This window comes from Mustelus asterias, unplaced genomic scaffold, assembly GCF_964213995.1.
Source record: "Mustelus asterias unplaced genomic scaffold, sMusAst1.hap1.1 HAP1_SCAFFOLD_113, whole genome shotgun sequence".
NCBI classification, from domain to species: Eukaryota; Metazoa; Chordata; class Chondrichthyes; order Carcharhiniformes; family Triakidae; genus Mustelus; species Mustelus asterias.
In genome coordinates, this window is record NW_027590154.1 from 673,510 (window position 1) to 690,111 (window position 16,602).

The 16,602-nt window shown below is 47.2% G+C and overlaps 1 protein-coding gene across 1 annotated transcript in view; it reads left to right on the forward strand.

The window, feature by feature from the left end:
* Nucleotides 1-1,382: 1,382 nt before the first annotated feature.
* LOC144484515 (uncharacterized) overlaps nucleotides 1,383-16,602 on the forward strand; it is a 225,139-nt gene continuing 209,919 nt past the window's right edge. The window contains exon 1 of the mRNA XM_078203036.1: nucleotides 1,383-1,457. The gene's annotated coding sequence lies outside the window, so the exon portion shown is untranslated. The remainder of the gene's footprint in view (nucleotides 1,458-16,602) is intronic.

Sequence of the window (16,602 nt, forward strand, 5' to 3'; positions counted from 1 at the left end):
CCATTATTCATGTAAATTGAGTCTGTGTCTTTATAAGCTCTGTTTGTGAACAGAATTCCCACTCACCTGAAGAAGGGGCTTAGAGCTCCGAAAGCTTGTGAGGCTTTTGCTACCAAATAAAACTGTTGGACTTTAACCTGGTGTTGTTAAACTTCTTACTGTGTTTACCCCAGTCCAACGCCGGCATCTCCACATCATAAAAAACTTGTCTCATACATCTCCTTTAAACCTTGGCCCTCACACATTAAACCTGTGCCCCCTAGTAATTGACTCTTCCATCCTGGGAAAAAGTTTCTGACTATCCACTCTGTCCATGCGGCACGGTAGCACAGTGGTTAGCACTACTGCTTCACAGCTCCAAGGACCCGGGTTCGATTCCCGGCTTGGGTTACTGTTTGTGTGGAGTTTGCACATTCTCCTCATGTCTGCGTGGGTTTCCTCCGGGTGCTCCTGTTTCCTCCCACAGTCCAAAGATGTGCAGGTTAGGTTGATTGGCCGTGCTAAAATTGCCCATTAGTGTCCTGAGATGCGTAGGTTAGAGGGATTAGCGGGTAAATATGTAGGGGTGTGGGGGCCTGGGTGGGATTGTGGTCGGTGCAGACTCGATGGGCCAAATGGCCTCTTTCTCCACTGTAGGGTTTCTATGATTCTATGCCCCTCATAATCTTGTAGACTTCCATCAGGTCGCCCCTCAACCTCCGTCGTTCCAGTGAGAACAAACCAAGTTTCTCCAACCTCTCCTCATAGCTAATGCCCTCCATACTAGGCAACATCCTGGTAAATCTTTTCTGTACCCTCTCCAAAGCCTCCTCCTTTTGAATGGACCTACCTCATATTGAGCTGATCTCTCTCTTCACCCTTTCTGTAACTGTAACACTATATTCTGCACTCTCTCCTTTCCTACTCCCCTATGTACTCTATGAACAGTATGCTTTGTCTGTATACCGCGCAAGAAACAATACTTTTCACTGTATCCCAATACATGTGACAATAAATAAAATCAAACCCATTGCTGCATTTCCTTCCTGAAGCCACATTTGTCCAGTGGGGCCTGGCCCCGGGAGAAAGCGCTGCAGCTGCCGTTGTGTTGGGTGTTGAGGCGGTGCCGCTAGTTCCTTATTGGGGGTGTTGAAGCCTCCACTGGGTGTGTGGAGCCTCCCCTCCCACCCACTGCCCCTAACGCTGCCTCCGCTTATCCGCCTCCTTCCCGCCTGAAGATCAGACAAACAAGCGCCTGTCCCTGGACATGAGCTGCACTGCGCATGCTCAACGTCACAATGCCCAGGGACTGATTGACGGCAGCTCCGGACCAATAGGAAAAGGGGGCGGGGCTGGCGGACCGAGCGGGAGCGGCTGGTCCTCCAACCAGAGTGAATAGGGGAGGGGTCTGAAGCATGCGCAGTGCGGGTAATGGCGGCGGACGGACGGTTTTAACTCGAATCCGAGATCAGTTTAAGGTCGAGGGCGGCGCGCAGAGAGCGATGAATGTGGTGGGTGGAGAGGCTTCGTAAACATGTTGTTCAAACCCAAACCCCGGAAAATAACTTTCCGGGCGCCCTGTTGGTACCAAATTGGAGGCGCAACTTGTCGTGTTGGGCCTGGGCTGACGGCCGCCAATGTGTCGGTGGCAATGTCTATCAGTGCGCATGTGCGGCCGGCATCTTTGTCAGGGGCAATGTGCAACAGGGTGCAGGTGCGATCGCCATGTTTGTAGGGGGCGCAGGAGTGTCGACCTTTGTGATGTATGGGACCTGAACCCACTGCAGTCCATGTTGTGCAGGTACATCCACCCCGCTGGTAGGGAGAGAATTCCATGATTTTGACCCAGCGACTGTGACGGAATGGTGATATATTTCCAGATGTGGAGATAAGAACATAAGAAATAGGAGCAGGAGTTGGCCATCTCGCCCTTCAAGCCTGCTCCGCCATTCAATAAGATCATGGCTGATTTGATAGTGGGTTCAATTCCACTTACACACCCGCTCCCCATAACCCTTAATTCCCTTAATGGTTAAAAATCTATCCATAGAACATAGAACAGTACAGCACAGAACAGGCCCTTCGGCCCACGATGTTGTGCCGACCTTCATCTGAAACCAAGATCAAGCTATCCCACTCCCTACCATCCTGGTGTGCTCCATGTGCCTATCCAATAACCGCTTAAATGTTCCTAAAGTGTCTGACTCCACTATCACTGCAGGCAGTCCATTCCACACCCCAACCACTCTCTGCGTGAAGAACCTACCTCTGATATCCTTCCTATATCTCCCACCATGAACCCTATAGTTATGCCCCCTCGTAATAGCTCCATCCACCCGAGGAAATAGTCTTTGAACGTTCACTCGATCTATCCCCTTCATCATTTTATAAACCTCTATTAAGTCTCCCCTCAATCTCCTCCGCTCCAGAGAGAACAGCCCCAGCTCCCTCAACCTTTCCTCATAAGACCGACACTCCAAACCAGGCAGCATCCTGGTAAATCTCCTCTGCACTCTTTCCAGCGCTTCCACATCCTTCTTATAGTGAGGTGACCAGAACTGCACGCAATATTCCAAATGCGGTCTCACCAAGGTCCTGTACAGTTGCAGCATAACCCCACGGCTCTTAAACTCCAACCCCCTGTTAATAAAAGCTAACACACTATATGCCTTCTTCACAGCTCTATCCACTTGAGTGGCAACCTTTAGAGATCTGTGGATATGGACCCCAAGATCTCTCTGTTCCTCCACAGTCTTCAGAACCCTACCTTTGACCCTGTAATCCACATTTAAATTAGTCCTACCAAAATGAATCACCTCACATTTATCAGGGTTAAACTCCATTTGCCATTTTTCAGCCCAGCTTTGCATCCTATCTATGTCTCTTTGCAGCCTACAACACCCCTCCACCTCATCCACTACTCCACCAATCTTGGTGTCATCAGCAAATTTACTGATCCACCCTTCAGCCCCCTCCTCTAAGTCATTAATAAAAATCACAAAGAGCAGAGGACCAAGCACCGATCCCTGCGGCACTCCGCTAGCAACCTGCCTCCAGTCCGAAAATTTTCCATCCACCACCACCCTCTGTCTTCGATCAGACAGCCAGTTACCTATCCAATCGGCCAACTTTCCCTCTATCCCACACCTCCTTACTTTCATCATAAGCCGACCATGGGGGACCTTATCAAACGCCTTACTAAAATCCATGTATATGACATCAACCGCCCTACCTTCATCAACACACCTAGTTACCTCCTCAAAAAATTCTATCAAATTTGTGAGGCACGATTTGCCCTTCACAAATCCGTGCTGACTATCCCGGATTAATCCGCATCTTTCTAAATGGTCGTAAATCCCATCCCTAAGGACCTTTTCCATCAATTTACCAACCACCGAAGTCAGACTAACCGGTCTATAATTACCAGGGTCATTTCTATTCCCTTTCTTAAACAGAGGAACAACATTTGCCACTCTCCAGTCCTCTGGCACCATCCCCGTGGACAGCGAGGACCCAAAGATCAAAGCCAAAGGCTCTGCAATCTCATCCCTCGCCTCCCAAAGAATCCTAGGATACATTTCATCAGGCCCAGGGGACTTATCGACCTTCAGTTTATTCAAAACTGCCAATACATCCTCCCTCCGAACATCTATTTCCTCCAGCCTATTAGCCTGTAACACCTTCTCTTCCTGAAAAACATGGCCCCTCTCCTTGGTGAACACTGAAGAAAAGTATTCATTCATCACCTCGCCTATCTCTACTGATTCCATACACAAGTTCCCACCACTGTCCTTGACCGGCCCTAACCTCACCCTGGTCATTCTTTTATTCCTCACATAAGAGTAAAAAGCCTTGGGGTTTTCCTTGATCCGACCCGCCAAGGACTTCTCATGTCCCCTCCTAGCTCTCCTCAGCCCCTTTTTCAGCTCGTTCCTTGCTAACTTGTAACCCTCAGTCGAGCCATCTGAACCTTGTTTCCTCATCCCTCCATAAGCTTCCCTCTTCCTTTTCACAAGACATTCCACCTCTTTTGTGAACCACGGTTCCCTCACTCGGCCATTTCCTCCCTGCCTGACAGGGACATACCTATCAAGGACACCCAGTATTTGTTCCTTGAAAAAGTTCCACTTTTCATCAGTGCCTTTCCCTGACAGTTTCTGTTCCCATCTTATGCCCCCTAATTCTTGCCTAATCGCATCATAATTACCTCTCCCCCAATTGTAAGCCTTGCCCTGCCGTCCGGCCCTATCCCTCTCCATTGCAATAACAAAAGACACCGAATTGTGGTCACTATCTCCAAAGTTCTCTCCCACAACCAAATCTAACACTTGGCCCGGTTCATTTCCCAGTACCAAATCCAATGTGGCCTCACCCCTTGTCGGCCTATCCACATATTGTGTCAGGAAACCCTCCTGCACACACTGCACAAAAAGTGCCCCATCCAAACTATTTGACCTACAAAGGTTCCAATCAATATTTGGAAAGTTAAAGTCCCCCATGACAACTACCCTGTGACCCCCACACGTATCCATAATCTGCTTAGCAATTTCTTCCTCCACATCTCTATTACTATTTGGGGGCCTATAGTAAACTCCTAGCAACGTGACCGCTCCTTTCCTGTTTCTAACTGCAGCCCATATTACCTCAGTGTGCATATCCCCCTCAAAGTGCTTTTCCGCAGCCGTTAAACTATCCTTGATTAACAATGCTACTCCTCCACCTCTTTTACCAGCTTCCCTACACTTAGTGAAACATCTGTACCCCGGAACGTCCAACAACCATTCCTGTCCTTGTTCTACCCACGTCTCCGTAATGGCCACAACATCATAGTCCCAAGTAGCAATCCACGCCCCAAGTTCATCCACCTTGTTCCGGATGCTCCTTGCATTGAAGTAGACACACTTCAACCCATCTTCCTGTCTACCGGTACCCACCCTTGACCTTGATACCTTCCCCAATACCTCACCACCCTCAACACTGACTTCTTTTCCCACTCCCCTGACAAATTAGTTTAAATCCCCCTGAAGAGCCGTAGCAAATTTCCCTCCCAGGATATTGGTGCCCCTCTGGTTCAGGTGCACCCCGTCCTGTTTGTAGAGGTCCCACCTTCCCCAGAACGTGTTCCAATTATCCACGTATCTGAAACCCTCCCTCCTGCACCATCCCTGCAACCACATGTTTAAGTGCACTCTCTCCCTGTTCCTCAACTCGCTATCACGTGGCACCGGTAGCGTACCAGAGATGACCACATGTTTTGTCTTTGCTCTCAGCTTCCAGCCGAGCTCCCGAAATTCCTGTTTTAAATCCCCGTCCCTTCTCTTACCTATGTCGTTGGTACCAATGTGTACCACGACTTGTGACTGTTTCCCCTCCCCCTTAAGAATCCGGAAAACACGGTCCGAGACGTCACGGACCCTGGCATCCGGTAGGCAACAAACCATCCTCGAGTCTCTTTTGCTGCCACAGAACCTCCTATCTATCCCTCTAACTAACGAGTCCCCAATAACTATTGCCCTCCCGCTCTCCTCCTTACCCTCCTGAGCCACAGGGACGGACTCAGTGCCGGAGATCCTCTCACTGCGGCTCACCACTGGTATGTCGTCCCCCTCAACCGTATCCAAAGCGGAATACTTATTGCTAAGGGGAACGACCACAGGGGATCCCTGCACCGACTGCTTCTTCCCAGCCCCTCTCACCGTCACCCATCTATTTTCATTCCGCGGAGTAACTGTATCCCTGAAGCTTCTGTCTATGGCCATCTCTGCATCCCTAATGATCCTAAGTTCCTCCAACTCCAGCTCCAGTTCCCTTACACGGTTTTGGAGGAGCTGCAGATGGATGCACTTCTCACAGGTATAATCAGCAGGGACACTGACGTCGTCCCTCACCTCGAACATAGTGCAAGAGGAACATTGCACTGCCTGCACACCCATCCCCTCTAGATACCTTGCCAGTACCAGGTAGAAACAGCAAAAAATGAATTAACTCACCCCTGCTCGCCCTTTCTGCCCAAGCCCTGTGAGCCAAAGCCCTACAGCATTCACTCTGCCTCCTGCTCACTCCACTGCCCACTAACGACGCTGCCCGCTCAAAAGTGCGGCCTACTTTTAAACCCTCCAAAAACCTTCCCAGACTCCTGCTGGGCCCACTTCCTGTTTTAAAAAAAACCTCCGATTTTTTACACAAATTTAACTTAAAATAAATAAATAAATGTAGTGAACAAACCAACTGCCTTCTCCTCAGCCTGGTCCTGTGGAACAATGAGTGACAATCCATCTGTGACTTAAACACATTTAACGAGGTAGCCTCTACTGCTTCATTGGGCAGAGAATTCCAAAGATTCACCACCCTCTGGGAGAGGAAGTTCCTCCTCAACTCTGTTCTAAATTGACTCCCCCGTATTTTGAGGCTATGCCCCCTAGTTCTTGTTTCCATTGTAAGTGGAAATAACCTCGCTGCTTCTCCCCTGTCTAGCCCCTTCATTATCTTATATGTCTCTATAAGATCTCCCCTCAACCTTCTAAACTCCAATGAGTACAGGCCCAGTCTACTCAATCTCTCCTCATAAGCTAACCCCCTCATCTCCGGAATCAACCTGGTGAACCTTCTCTGTACCCCCTCCAAAGCTAATATATCCTTTCTTAAATAAGGGGACCAAAATTGTACACAGTACTCTGGGTGTGGCCTCACCAGTACCCTGTACAGTTGCAGCATGACCTCCCTGCTTTTATACTTCATCCCCTTCACGATAAAGGCCAACATTTCATTTGCCTTCTTGATCACCTGCTGCACCTGTAAACTGAGTTTTTGTGATTCATGCACAAGGACCCCCAGGTCCCTCTGCACAGTACCATGTTGTAATTTTTCACCGTTTAAATAATAGTCCATTTTACAATTATTCCTTCCAAAATGGATAACCTCACACTTACCAACGTTATACTCCATCTGCCAGATCCTTGCCCACTCACTTAGCCTATCCAAACCTCTCTGCAGACTCTGTGTCCTCCACGCAATTTGCTTTCCCACTCATCTTTGTGTCATCCGCAAACTTTGTTACCCGACACTGGGTCCCCTCCGCCGGATCGTCTATGTATATGGTAAATAGTTGAGGCCCCAGCACCGATCCCTGCAGCACACCACTAGTCACTGATTGCCAACCGGAAAAGCACCCATTTATTCCGACTCTCTGCTTTCTGTTGGATAGCCAATCCTCAATCCACGCTAACACTTTACCCCCAACTCCGTGTACCTTTATCTTATGCAGCAACCTTTTGTGAGGCACCTTATCGAATGCCTTCTGGAAATCTAAATACACCACATCCACCGGTTCCCCTCTGTCAACTGTACTCATTATATCCTCAAAAAATTCCAGTAAATGTCGGATAATTTTTTCAAACACACGCTCCAGCTTGAATGATGTCTGTATCTAAACCCTTTATAACTTATGACAATTCATTGAGGTACAGCGGGGTCTAATGTTTTGTGTGTTTGGCAGAGAGTTTAGTCTGAGTTCGAAGCTCAAACAGGCTCTTCACTGCAGACAGCTCACCATGGCAACACTGATAAGACATTTCATTGCACAGAATCGACTCAGAAACCCTTGCCTGAGGCCTGGCTGTACTCAGTAGCCATTGATGATTTAACATGTTTTTGTGACTGTCTTGAATCAGTGACTTTAATGCTGGTGTTACTATTTTAAAATAAACTCATTCAAAATAATTTAATGCAGACTTTTATAAAGTATCAGATGAAGGAGTTCACAGGAGCCTGTTAATCGCTGGGACAACAATACAACAGGCATTGAGTGAGGGACAGACGCGACCTGGAAACTGGAGGAGTGAATATTGGAAATACTGACCCTTCAGCACCCAGTGAATTCACACATGGCTCTGAGCTCCTGAACAGGGAACAGAAGCTCCTTTACAACTGTGTTTAGAGTCAGGAAGAACAGCGGTGAATGCTGGAAACGTGCTGTCAAATCAGAGATTGGTGTAAAACTGGGATCTGTTCCTGAGTGAGAGCGAAACAGTGGGTTTAAAATTCCAGTCTGAAAAATGACTGGTATTTATTGTGTGATGATTTAATGTGTTTGCGATAGTCTTGAATCAGTGACTTTAAAGCTGGTGTTACTAATTTAGAATAAAGCCATTTAAAATAAATCTGTGAAAAATCAGTTGGAGGAGTTAAGAGGAGCCTGTTAACCCTGGGACAATTATACAACAGACATTGGATCTTCAGATAGAGAAGGAGCTGCAGTATGTTTCCAGGAATTCCCTGTTTAATTGAGAATAAGCAGCTTCTGGTCCCGGGTATAAACTGGCGGCAGCTTCTCGGCTGTTTCCGGTGACAGACCCGGCACAGCCAATGAGGGAGCTCTTGCTCAGAGCCGCCTCTGACACTCTCTCTCTGGTTGGAGGACCAGCTGTCCTTTCTCATTCTTCTTCAGAAGAGTCACATTGGACATGAATCATTAGCTCTGTTTCTCTCTCAACAGATGCTGCCAGACCGAGAGCTTTTCCAGCGTTTTCTGTTTTTATTTCACCATCTCCACCATTTCTTTCCTCCACTCCCAGTTTTCTCCCTCCCTCTCCTCTGTGTTCAGATCTCCAGCTCCTGCCTGCAGCCTAACAGTAAAATCAATGATTATCTCTCCTGGTCACTGGGACTCTGAAGCCCCGCCCCCTCGCTGTTGTGTCAAGGTAACCACACATGTGTTCTGCTCCCTGTTGAAACAAAATGGCAGCCATTAATCTGACCCTGGTCTGGAGCAGAATTCCTGGAGCTGCAAATGCAGGACCTGCAGGGTTTTATTCCAGATTTGCTACCAATCCCGGGTGTTAATGACCCCCTCCATCCACCTGCCAGCTCCACCGCTCCCTCATATCTCGCTGCCTCTGCCACCACTTACCGGCAGCAAATGGGAGAAAAATCTCTTCTTCACCATCACTCGCCTTGGGCATGCTCCAAACAATCCAACGCTGTTATTGTGCATTCGTCTCCCATGATGTAGAGAGGGGACTTTCCCCATCACAGAGAATGCTGGGTATACTCACCACCATTTAAGTCCCAATTAGTTTTAATTATTTATTTGGTGTGACGGCACGGAGACTGGGGTTAGAGTGACAATCAATAAAATTAGGAACTAAATACAGAAACCCAAGTTTACAGTCCCTCTCCAATCTGCCAGACAGTAGGAGATGGGAATTAGTGAAGAACGAGAGTGTCCACATAGCAGTGTGTTATAATCCAGGTCTGAAACTCCAAGGTGTTTTATAAAGTCATCCCAGATCATAAGCTTTGCATTTTGACTTTGGTACGGGTAAGCATGAGATGTTTCACTCCAGGTATGATTCAAGTCGCGGGAGAGTGAGAACAGGAATCGGTGGAGAATGAATGCGTGGCTGAGGGACTGGAGCAAGGGACAAGGATTTGGGTACTTGGATCATTGGGACCTCTTTAGGGGCAGGTGTGACCTGTTTAAAAAAGACGGGTGGCACTTGAATCCCAGGGGGACCAATATCCTGGCGGGAAGGTTGGCTAAGGCTACTGGAGAGACTTTAAACTAGAAAGGTTGGGGGGAGGGAATCGAAATGAGGGGACTGAGAGCGAGGAGGTTAGCTCGCAAATAGATAAGGAATGTAGACAGGGTAAGAGGGAGGTTAGACGAGTGATGGAGAAGGGAAGTGCTCAGGCTGAAGGTCTGAGATGTGTCTATTTTAATGCCAGGAGTGTAGTGAATAAAGTGGATGAGCTTAGAGCGTGGATTGCTGCTTCGAATTGTGATGTGGTGGCCATTACGGAGACTTGGATGTCTCAGGGACAGGACTGGGTGCTTCAGGTGCCGGGTTTTAGATGTTTCAGGAAGGACAGGGAGGGGGGCAAGAGAGGGGGGGGGGAGTGGCACTGTTGATCAGGGATAGTGTCACGGCTGTAGAGAAGGTGGACGCCGTGGAGGGATTGACTACGGAGTCTCTGTGGGTGGAGGTTAGGAACAGGAAGGGGTCGGTAACTTTGCTGGGTGTTTTCTATAGGCCACCCAATAGTAACAGAGATGTTGAGGAGCAGATGGGGAAACAGATCCTGGAGAGATGTAGGAATAACAGAGTTGTCGTGATGGGAGATTTTAATTTCCCAAACATAGATTGGAATATCCCTAGGGCTAGGGGTTTGGATGGAGAGGAGTTTGTTAGGTGTGTCCAGGAGAGTTTCCTGACACAGTATGTGGATAAGCCTACTAGAGGAGAGGCTGTACTTGATCTGGTGCTGGCTAATGAACCTGGACAGGTGGAGGATCTCTCGGTGGGTGAGCATCTTGGGGATAGCGATCATAATTCTATCTCCTTCACGATAGCATTGGAAAGAGATAGGATCAGGCAGGCTAGGAAAGTGTTTCTCTGGAGTAAAGGGAAATGCAGTGTCATCAGGGAGGCAATTGGACGGGTAAATTGGAAGGAGGCATTCTTGGGGAAAAGTACCGAAGGAAAGTGGAGGATTTTCAAGGAATGTTTGTCTGGAGCTCTGCATGACAACGTTCCGATGAGACAGGGGGGTGTTGGTAGGGTACGGGAACCGTGGTGCACGAAGGTTGTGATGAACCTGGTGAATAAGAAAAGAGAGGCGTACAGAAGGTTCAGAGAGCTAGGAGGTGTTAAGGATTTAGAGGAGTATACGGGATGTAGGAAGGAGCTTAAGAAGGAAATTAGGAGAGCGAGAAGGGGTCATGAGAAGACCTTGGCGGGTAAGATTAAGGAGAATCCCAAGGCTTTCTACAAATATGTCAAGAGTAAAAGGATGAGATGTGAAGGCATAGGACCCTTAAAAGGTGAAGGGGGAAAAGTTTGTGCGGAACCGTTAGAAATGGCGGAGGTGCTTAATGAATACTTTACCTCGGTATTCACGGTGGAAAGGGATCTGGGTGGTTGTACTGCTGGTTTGCGGTGGACAGAAAGGATCGAGCATGTGGACATAAAGAAAGAGGATGTGTTGGAACTATTGAATGGCATCAAGGTTGGTAAGTCGCCGGGACCGGATGGGATGTACCCCAGGTTACTGTGGGAGGCGAGGGAGGAGATTGCGGAGCCTTTGGCGATGATCTTTGCATCGTCGATGGAGACGGGAGAGGTTCCGGAGGATTGGAGGATTGCAGATGTGGTCCCTATATTCAAGAAAGGGAACAGGGACAGCCCGGGAAATTACCGACCGGTGAGTCTAACCTCAGTGGTTGGTAAGTTGATGGAGAGGATCCTGAGAGACAGGATTTATGATCATCTAGAGAAGTTTAGTATGATCAAAAGTAGTCAGCACGGCTTTGTCAAGGGCAGGTCGTGCCTTACGAGCCTGGTTGAGTTCTTTGAAAATGTGACCAAACACATTGACGAAGGAAGAGCGGTGGATGTGGTCTATATGGACTTCAGCAAGTGTTCGATAAGGTCCCCCATGCAAGACTTCTTGAGAAAGTGAGAGGGCATGGGATCCAAGGGGCTGTTGCCTTGTGGATCCAGAACTGGCTTGCCTGCAGAAGGCAGAGAGTGGCTGTGGAGGGGTCTTTCTCTGCATGGAGGTCAGTGACCAGTGGAGTGCCCCAGGGATCTGTTCTGGGACCCTTGCTGTTTGTCATTTTCATAAATGACCTGGATGAGGAAGTGGAGGGATGGGTTGGTAAGTTTGCTGACGACACCAAGGTAGGTGGTGTTGTGGATAGTTTGGAGGGATGTCAGAAGTTGCAGCGAGACATAGATAGAATGCAAGACTGGGCGGAGAAGTGGCAGATGGACTTCAACCCGGAGAAGTGTGTAGTGATCCATTTTGGCAGATCCAATGGGATGAAGCAGCAGTATAATATGAAGGGTACCATTCTTAGCAGTGTAGAGGATCAGAAGGACCTTGGGGTCCGGGTCCATAGGACTCTTAAATCGGCCTCGCAGGTGGAGGATGCGGTCAAGAAGGCGTACGGCGTACTAGCCTTCATTAATCGAGGGATTGAGTTTAGGAGTCGGGAGATAATGCTGCAGCTTTATAGGACCCTGGTTAGACCCCACTTGGAGTACTGCGCGCAGTTCTGGTCACCTCATTACAGGAAAGATGTTGAAGCCATTGAAAGGGTGCAGAGGAGATTTACAAGGATGTTGCCTGGATTGGGGGGCATGCCTTATGAGGATAGGTTGAGGGAGCTTGGTCTCTTCTCCCTGGAGAGACGAAGGATGAGAGGTGACCTGATAGAGGTTTACAAGATGTTGAGAGGTCTGGATAGGGTAGACTCTCAGAGGCTATTTCCAAGGGTTGAAATGGTTGCTACGAGAGGACACAGGTTTAAGGTGCTGGGGGGTAGGTACAGAGGAGATGTCAGGGGTAAGTTTTTCACTCAGAGGGTGGTGGGTGAGTGGAATCGGCTGATGTCGGTGGTGGTGGAGGCAAACTCGTTGGGGTCTTTTAAGAGACTTCTGGATGAGTACATGGGATTTAATGGGATTGAGGGCTATAGATAGGCCTAGAGGTAGGGATATGATCAGCGCAACTTGTGGGCCGAAGGGCCTGTTTGTGCTGTGGCTTTCTATGTTCTAAGTGAGCCACTGGGGAGCTTTTATCAAACAAAGTTTATTTAAAAATACAATTAACACATAGAAAGAAACTTAGCAAGAGCTTTTACCAATTACAAACAAGAAAAAAAACCCATGATATTGTGTAAACATTAACAGCTCAATGTACTGTTCCAACACAACATTCTTATCAACATACACACATGGTTTTGGTTGAACACAGAAAATGCGGATACTCACGTGATTTTGCAGCTCTGCAACACCTGCTGTGAATTAGTCCTTTGGGTGGAGAATTGAAATGCTGACTTCCCCGTCCTGTAGCTCCCAGCACCGTCGAGGTAGAGATAGAGCCACTGCTTGCCTCGAGCTAGCAAACCACTCACAGCAAAATTTTCACTCCAGAAAGGCAAGAAAGACTGCTTCCATCGAGCCAGCAGAATTTCTAATACCAGGGAGAGACACAGAAATACTGCTTTTCAGTCTGGGATCTAACAGCTTCTACCTAAAACTGAAAGTGAATCCTTGGATTCCTCTGTGAAGGAACCACCTGACCTTGACCTGTCCATCAATCTTCCCACAACAATTCAAAAGGGACATAAACTCGTAAAACTCCAGGACATTCCATTGGGCCCAAATTACAGATAAACAAAAAGGCCCATTGTGCTTTCATCAGACATCACGGCAACAATACAAAAAAACCCCCAGAGAATCAGGATTAAAATACCTTCCTTAAATGCACAGTAGTATCACAAGTGATCACTGCAGAATTGACTTCACTGTAACGTGAGCTCACTGGTGTCTCAGGAAGGTGAGATGCCTGAATCAATCCTGTTTGTAATTTCAGGATTGCATTCTCATGGATATTCCAGATCATGTACTTTATTTATGGTGGCATTTTGATTTGATTTATTATTGTCACATGTATTAGTATACAGTGAAAAGTATTGTTTCTTGCGCGCTTTACAAAGCATACCGTTCATAGAGAAGGAAATGAGAGATTGCAGAATGTAGTGTTAGTCATAGCTAGGGTGTAGAGAAAAATCAACTTAGTGTGAGATAGGTCCATTCAAAAGTCTGATGGCAGCAGGGAAAATGCTATTCTTGTGTCAGTTGGTACATGACCTCAGATTTTTGTATCTTTTTTCCAACGGAAGACAGTGGAACAGAGAATGTCCAGGATGTGTGGGGTCCTTAATTATGCTGCTTGCTGCAGCTCCTTCCTTTTCAGAAGTTTATAAGGAACAGGAGCAGGAGTCGACATTTCACCCACCGGGATTGCTCTGCCATTCAATCAGATTGTGGCTGATCAGATTATGGCTGATTGCAGCCTGAAGTCCACATTCCTGCCTCACTCCCGATCCCTCGACTCCCTTTTGATCAGAGCTCTGTGTAACTCAGCCTTGAATGTATTCAATGATCCAGCTCCAGTGCTCTCCAAGGAGAGAGAATTCCAAAGTGAATGAGAAGAAATTCCTCCTCACCTCCCTTATTATTAAATCCAGCCTCCAGTTTGAGATTTCCATGAGGGGAAACATCCTCTCAGCATCCAACCTGTCGAGCCCCCCCATGAATTTTAGGTTTCAATAAGATCATCTCTCAATCTTCTAAACTCTGTGTGCGGACCCAACCTTTCCTCATAAAGTAACCCCTTCATCCCAGGAATCAGCCCAGTGAATCTTCTCTGAACTGCTTCCAACACAATTGTATTTTGCATCTTTCACTGAAAACAGGACAAATATTTTGTTCAGAGTCTGGGCCATTTCCTTCATTCCCATGATTGTTCAGTCTTACCTGCTGAGGGACCAATCCTCACTTCAGCTGCCCTTTCCTATTTCACAAACTTGGAGAAATTTTATTGTGAGATTTTTCTTGTGACTTTCCCCTCAAACTCCATTTTCCAAGACATTCAATGATCTTAGAGAGGTAGGGAAGTTGGAGATGGGGCGCTAGTTTGCACAAACGGTGGGATCAAGAGTTGGTTCATTGAGGGGGAGGCTGATGTTGGCAGTTTTGCAGAGTGACAGGACCCGAGGCAAGGGAACAATTAAAACAATCAGCTGACACCGGGAAGGTGATGGTCAGCAACTTAGTGAGAATAGAGTGAAGGGAGCAGAGGGTGAGTCTCACGGAGGTGAGCTCTGGAGGGGATGAGAGGAGATAGGAGAAAAACTAAAGAAAGAGGCAAGTTTAAGGTTCAAGGAAGGAGGAGCTTTTAGAGACAGTCTGGCTCCATGGGCCAGTGGAAGGGAGTGAATCAGCAGAGGCAGCTGATCAGATTGTCTCAATCTTAGTGACAAAGAAGCTCCATGAGCTCCTCACACTTGTTGGAGGAGACAGGGGGGAGGGAGAGAATTTCAAAAGGAACTAACTTATGTTGGTGACAGTAAAAGGACTTGTCACACTGAGTTTAACACAAAGCTGATTTATTTATCCTTTATCCAGAATATTAACCTCCACCTGAAGTGGAATTCATTATGATCAGAAACAGACCCAAGAACATAGTTCAATCCTGGATGTTATTAACAGAAGAATCTAATCACAGTAATTACATGTGAACTCTCAGGTATGTCAACAGGTTGGGCAAACAGATAAATCCCTTCCTACACGCTGAGCAGGTGAACAGCCTCTCCCCAGCATCAGTGTGCTGGTTTACAGTGAGTTGAGCTGAACCCAGTCCCAAAGTCTCTTGTCAGTGTGAACACGTTGATGGGATGTTAGTTCCTCCAATTGTCTACAGCACTTCCTGGAGTTGAGCATTCAAACAGGTTTCAGACAAGTGATCGGTTCCAGCTTTATTTCAGACTCAGTTGAAACAAAAATAAGACGTTTTAGTTGTTCAATTAAACAACAGCCTGTTCCATTTGATTACTACCAAAAGCCTGTCTATGTTCGCAGAAAGGAGGTTCGATCTATATTTTCATTTGGAATTCGTGGGGATTTTTCTTCTGATCGCAATGCATTGCTGGGCACGATCAATGATCCAATCCAAAGTACGCATGAAATGGGGATGCCTGTTTCTCAAAATCCTCCATCTATTATAGTTAATAGGGGGAGAACATACATCGACAACCCTGCAAAGCCCAGTGTATACAATGTTGTTTCAACTCACATATGTAATCTGATTGTAAATTCAAAGGAGACAAAATGGATGCCAGTCATTTGGAAAACATACTTCCTCGGTGTGATTTGTACATGAGTGCAAGAATGAACCCTGGCCAACGATTTCAAAAAGTCCACACCACAAATTACGAGTATCAGATATCCAGTAAAGCAACCCCCAAAGAGGTCTTCAAAGTTTGCCATCTGTGAAAGCGCTTCAGCAAAGCGCATATTCAACTACTTAGAAAGGACATCACCAATAACTCTATCAGATGCATCACCCACCACCAGAGTTTCAACCGGCCAGGAAACGCACAAGCTGTTGGCTCAAACATCATCCATCGAGAGCATTCCGAAAAGAAAAACACGTTTATCTCCAGAAGTATTGCCTGCACTCACTCCCAGGACAAGTTGCAAGTACAGAATAACAATGACTCCCGTACAACATCGGTTGAGTGCTGGACACTTCTCAACTTGGGAGGCAGAAAACAATGAAGTCCTATACTACATGCAGAAGACCAGTGGTGGTGATATCTAAGGATAAGGCAGTTGCTCCAACACCTCATCAAGAAGATCCAGTCCAAATGAGCAGACATAAGATGCATGAAACCTGACTGTCTATTTCTCGAAATCCTCCACCTGATGCACCATCCACCACCACAGTTTCAACCGGCCAGGGAAAGCGCAAGCGTTTGGATGAAACACCATCCATCGAGAGCATTCCACAAAGAAAAATGAGTTTATCTCCTAAAATATTGCCATCACTCACTCCCAGGACAAGTTGCAAGTACAGAATAACAAAGACTCCCGTACAACATCGGATGAGTGCTGGTCACTTCTCAGCTTGGGAGGCAGGAAACGATGAAATCCTATACTACATGCAGAAGACCAGTGGTGGTGATGACCAATCTGAGGATAAGGCAGTTGCTCCAACACCTCATCAAGAAGATCCAATCCAAAGAACGCATGAAATGGGGATGCCTGTTTC